Source organism: Spermophilus citellus (assembly GCF_964194105.1).
Source record: "Spermophilus citellus genome assembly, chromosome: 4".
Lineage (NCBI taxonomy): Eukaryota > Metazoa > Chordata > Mammalia > Rodentia > Sciuridae > Spermophilus > Spermophilus citellus.
This window is the reverse complement of record NC_138185.1, coordinates 107,978,167-107,984,178: the sequence shown is the minus strand read 5'-3', so window position 1 is coordinate 107,984,178 and position 6,012 is coordinate 107,978,167.

The window sequence follows — 6,012 nt, the reverse complement described above, 5'->3', positions numbered from 1 at the left end:
AGTAATCCTAGGCTTATTTAGGGCCTCTGCTAAAGTCCCCATTTTACAGATGGGGGAGCTGGGGCCCAGGAAGATGCTGACACCAGGAAAAGGGTGTTGTCTACATGATATTGTCTGACCCAGTGGAATGGGTACCAGGCTGGGACTCAGAGGCCCAGGCTCAGGCCCTACTTTTTTTTTTTTTTTTAATATACAAAGGATTGAACCCAGGGGTACTGACCCACATCCCCAGCCCTTTTTAATTTTTTATTTTGAGATAGGGTCTCACTAAATTGCTGAGGCTGGCTTTGAACCCATGATCCTGCCTCAGCATCCTGAGCTGCTGGGATTACAGACATGCACCACTGTACCCAGCCCCAGGCCCTACTCCTGCCCTGTGATGCTGAGCTGGACACTGACCTTTTCTGGGCCTTGGTTTTCTTGGATTAAAAATCTACTAAAATTTTAATCATCATCGACGCAGGAAATCTAAGAGGAGGGATGAATGTGGCAGGTTTCCAGAACCAGACTCAGGGATGTGTGAGCCTGCAAGGTGTACTGCATTCCTTTACCTCTGGATGACTATCTCTGTACTGGACCAGTGGTCAATTTCGGAGCTTTAAAGGTCCTGGGGCAGCAGGAGGAGCCTAGGTGGGGATCAGGATGCTTGGCTTTTAACCCTGACTCGGCTACTAATTTGTGACCATATTCCTCATACCTCTGAATCTTAATTTCTTCATTGAACCAATGACGAGTCCTCTCCTAAAAAGCATGTGACATTCCTTACAAACTGGAGGTTTTGGTATAAAGCTAATGTCTCTGAAACATAAGCCATCTTGCTCAAAGTCCCATTGGTGCTCTGGGTAGATTTTAGAATCAAAAGACTAGTGGCGGAAGATTGGCCTTTGCCCCTAAACACACCCTCATGCCCTTGAATGTGTTACTTCACCTCATGGAACTTGGATCCCCTCCTGAAGTGGGTAGGCAATAAGTGCTTGTTTCAAAGGATAAGAAGTTCCAGCAGAGTGTGAAGTGCTGGGTACCCGTGTGGGTGAATTCTTCCCCTTTCCGCATCCAGGGCTACACACTGTTGCTCTCTAGGTGATTTTGTAGATTGGACACAGTAACCCAGAGCTGTATGGGCCTCGTGGCCTATCTGTAAAACAGGCATAATGACCAATGCTTTTTCTTTCTGTCAGGGCTGGAGTAAGACTCAGACATGTTGTACCAAGTGCTTGAAGGAGGGACCCAGCAGCTGTGGGATTTGCCTGTGAGCTGAGGGGTGAGGAGAGTGGCCACCAAGTTCCCCAGTGACGAGTGCCCTCAAGAGCAGTATTTTTAGCTGCCCTTCCTGGGCAAAGCTCCAACTCCTGCATTTTAATGGAGAAATAATTCTCACAGTGCGACAAGCTGTAGCCTGCAGGTGTCACATTCATATTAAAGAGGGGACAGAGTGAGGGTTCATTTGCCTGGCTCGGGGTGTGACCTCCAGGACCATTTGTAACCAGGACTGTGAAGACCAATTAGTGGGCCTGACCACTCACCACATGTAGGGAGGAGATGGGGGAGGGATGAAGGTGGTGTGCTGGGGACCCCGTGTTGTCCTGCTTCTTTTACTTGCTTGTTACAGAGTGCACGGTCTACACAAACACAAACGAAGGATGCCTTCCCGGGGGGTCTGTTCAGGGAGACATGCCTGCCCTTGCCTTGTCCCAGGATGCGGTTCCCATGTAGGCCATTGAACAGAGACCCTAGTGCCTTCTGAACAGGGCAATGTAAAAAGATCCAGTTGCAAAGTCCAAGTTTTAAACAGAGACATGAATCTAAGTTTGCCCTGAGTAGCCAAAATGCCTGGCCTCCAAATGCAAGGGACTAGGAGAAGCAGGAGGTTGGGGGACTGGGGTTGGGGTGGGCATGGAGTGGAGCCGGTGGGCAGCAGACCTGAACAACACATGCAGACCACATGGAAATGTAGAAGGTGGTTGTCCTCACCTCTATTTCTCCCGCTCAGAAGGAAGTGTTCTTTAGGTTTTGCTATCCTTCCAGACTTTTCTCCAGGCTTCCACATTTACAAAAATGCAATCATACATATTATCTTGCAACTTTTTCTGTTTTTCTTTACCATTTTCCTAAGTCAGGTCTGGAGTGCCCTCCTCGCTTCAGTCCTCATATTGATGTGTAATTCACATCTGGTGTTTAAAAGATGCTAATTCCCAGTGTGTGGTTCCATGAGTTTTCACACAAGCTTCTACTACTCAGATAGGGATGTGAAATAATTCTGGAATTCCAGAAAGTTCCCTTGCATCCCTCTCCAGTCAGTGTTGTTATCTGGAGATACTCTTCTGGCTGCTTTCCCCTTGGATTAGTTTTGCTTGCTCTTGAACTTCACATAAATGGAATCCTACAGTGCCTGCTATTTTGTATCTAGCTTCTTTCAAAGACCTTCTTTATTCCTTTTAAGTGGCTACGTAGCATCTCAGTGCTGCTGTTCTAGAATGTATTTTGCCAGTTCCTATGGTTTGGATATAAATAATGCAGCCTTGTACGTTGATTTCCACAATATGGAGTCGTAGAAGTGGGATCTCTGGATGCATTTTAAATGCTGGTAGAGTTGCCAATTATTTGGGCTGCCTTTTTAGCCAGTCTCACATAAGAAAGTGCCTGCAAATAACACAGGGCCGCGAGCAAAACTGATTCTAGACAGGGCAAGAACTGTGCTTGGAATTAATGCTCTGGCCGGGCTCTCAGGGATTCTCAGGGGTGGACAGGGCCTATGGTCATCCCATCCTCACATCTCCTCTATCTTTGTGTCTGAGGACCCCAGTCCCTGGGTGAATGTGTCTGCCTCCTGCTGGACAGTGTGGGTGCTGCACCACAGTCTGAGTGTGTGCCAGGGCTGGACTGAGCTCTGTGCCCAGGAGAGTGGCCATAATTGATGGAGGAAGTTCATCAGCATATTGCTGATGTAGGTGCCTCAGGGCAAGAGAAATCTTCTGCACTTGTGTCTGAAGGTATTCATGACATACCTTTGGCTCCACCAGCTCCAGGGAATTATGGTGACAGCATTTTATCATTAATGAGGCAGTGCTCTGAGAGAGCAGAGAAAAGCCTGGGTTTCATGGAAGAAGGTCTGTGATCTTTGCCACCAGCCTTTCCCCAGTATCTGAGCAGCATAATATCCCTCTCCCCTCCACCTCCCTGGAGGTATCTCCACCCCCATAACCTCCTCTGGACATGTTTCACAATTGTTCCTTTTAAATTGAGGCCCTGACTTGGATCATAATATTTCTGCTCATAATTGGCCAGCCCCTCACCTCCTCAATCCTGGTTACTATGCTCCTAGTAATACAGTTCCAGATCTTATTAGTCCAGTAGTTTTCAACCCTGGCTACTCATTAAAATCACTTAGGGCTTTTTAATAATGCTGGTGTCCTGGCTGCTTCTCCAGAAGTGATGATGCAATTGGTTGAGATCATTGCTAAATATTTGATGTGCATACCCCAGGGGCTCCAGCCTGGCTTTTAAGTTAATGCAAAATAGAATTCAGAGGGACAAACCTTTGAGATTAGGCACTTGAGAAAAGCCAGCTGCTCTTAGTGATCACTGTATCAGACCAAAAAAGGTGATCAAGTTTAGCATGGAGAAGAGGAGGGCTCTATTCACAACATGGGTCCAGGGGACAGCAGGAACCTCAAGTTTTTGCCATCAGACCAGACACCAGGCTCCAGGAGAGCAAGGATGGGGTGCCACAGGTGACAGCTAAATTCCTTTCAGCTTGTGTATAGGAAATTAGGGTCCCTCCCTACTCCTGAGTGTCACCTCCTCCCTCTTCCACTGCTTCCCTTTCTTCCTCTGTGCCTCTCTCTTGTCGCCCTTGGGCCTCCAGATGTGCACAGTCACGTGGCTGGTTCAGGCTCCCTCCTCCCTCCAGCACTGTGTGCTCCACGGAGGGAAGGACCATCTGTCCTGCTCCCCTTAGCTGTCAGTCTGTGCATTTGTGCCAACCTCAGAGGGAAACAGCTTTCTCTGTCTTCCTGCCCCTTCCCCACATCATAGGTGTGCTCCCCCCAGGGTATCCTGTGATCTCCACTATCCCATAGACCCGTAGTCTCCTGAGTGACCAAGCGCAGCATCTGGAGCTCCTCTACCACTGTCTCCCACCCCCACAACCTCCTGCAGGTCTCTGGCCCCTAGTTCTTCCTGTTTCAAGACTTACCTACCTGGAGTCTACCTCCTGAGTCCCAGGATTCACAGGCCTCACGTTCCCTGGGTCTGAGTCTGCACCCTGTTCTGTTTCCTTCTTGCCCTTGTGTCAGCATCCTCTCAGAAAAAGCCTCTGCTCAGCGTGACCCCACTCCGCCCCCACTGTTGGGGGTGGGAGAGGGCATCATGTCTCTGCAGAATGCCAACCACTGATCTGATGTTTTGCCTTACTGGCTAAGATAATTGAGTATAATTTGCTGCTAATGAATGAACGCACTTCTTGGTCCTATTGCTTTTGTAATTGCATCAAGGTCCATGTGCTTGCCGATGGCAGTTTAGTGGACATTCTTGGAACTGAAGCTGGTCAGGTTACTTAGGTTGCTCAGCCTCCTAGATGACCTGGTCAGGGGCCTTGGTGACCTGGGAAGCATGGCCAGGGTGCTGATTTCCTTGGTGCCTGTGCATGCTGTTCTTCTAAGAGTCCTACAGTCTGCGGCAGCCAGGAGGATCTGGGTCAGCCCAATGGGAGCTCATGCTGGCAGCTGGACTTCCGGACCTAGGACATGGGTGGAATGGACTCTGCAGGGCTGGGAAAGGAGAGTGCCTTTGGAGGACAGGGGATGGGGAAGTCAGGGTGGTATAAAGAAAGAGATGGAGAGGACTGACTGAGTGGCACAAGTTGCACGTCCCATGTTCAACTGTGTCTCCAAGCTGGTGCTCAAGTTCTCCCTTCCTCCAGGGCCGCCCTCTCCTCTCTGCCTGTGGTTATCCTTTACTCTCCCTCCCCTTGTCCCCAGATCACAGCCACCTGAAACACTTGCTCCTTCATAGCTCCCTAGGAGGGCCTCTCCCTCTCCCTAGAGAGTGGCAGGTTGGAGCTCTCTCTCCAGCTCGGTCCTGGGCACAGAGCAGCCCATCCTCAGATTCACTGCAGGCAGGGAAGGAGCAGAACCACATTAATTCAGGTCTCTGAATGCAACTGAATATGGCTGGAGTTTACTTCTGCACTAGCCATGAAAAAAGGATTTCCCAGCAAATGAATAATGTAAATGAGGCTGCCAAAGGGTGCTTAACCTATTTAAAGGCATAATCTATTTTAAAAATCTTTTAGAAGCCCCTATTTACCCAGAAACAATTGATATGGTAATTTCAAATCATTCTTTTTCTTTTTTTTCCCTTTTATTTACCAGAGAAGGCTCCTAGGGCTCTGTTGGCCCACTCCCACGCTCTGTGGCTCCGTGGGGGGAACACTACCTGCCAACCCACAGGGAGCTGGTTCTGAATACTGTGTGTCCTCACAGCCTGCAGGTATAAAATAGGGTCAAGAGTAGCCAGCCCCCTTTCCTGGTTGACTAAAGGGGAAAGAGATTGCCCAAAGGACAGAGCCTTCATGGGGCCACCTCACTTGCATCCCGCAGGTCTGTGCAGATGGTGCTAGACTCGGCTAGGACAAAGGGGCAAGATTTGACCTGAGCTTGACAGTAGGGGATGGATGGTCAGATGGGGTGTGTGTGTTGAGGGACAGGATGGAGATGGAGGCAGAGATTGCCCGTTGTTGGCTCAAGATGGCACGCGAAGGAGCCTCAGGCACCCCAGGGGAAGCAGCCATGGCCCCCTGAGTGCCAGTACTGCAGATCAATGTAATTTCTTGGCCTATAGATCGATGTTCCTTTCTTAGAGTTTAATTGGCTTGTTGGCTTTGGCTCCGGGAAGAGAAAGAAGCTCTTTCTCAAGGAGAGGAGCTGAATTAGAAGTGGCCATGGTGTTTCCATTCCTGCTACAGTCCCCCCAGAGGCATGATGGTTCAATAGACAGGACATCCGTCTTATC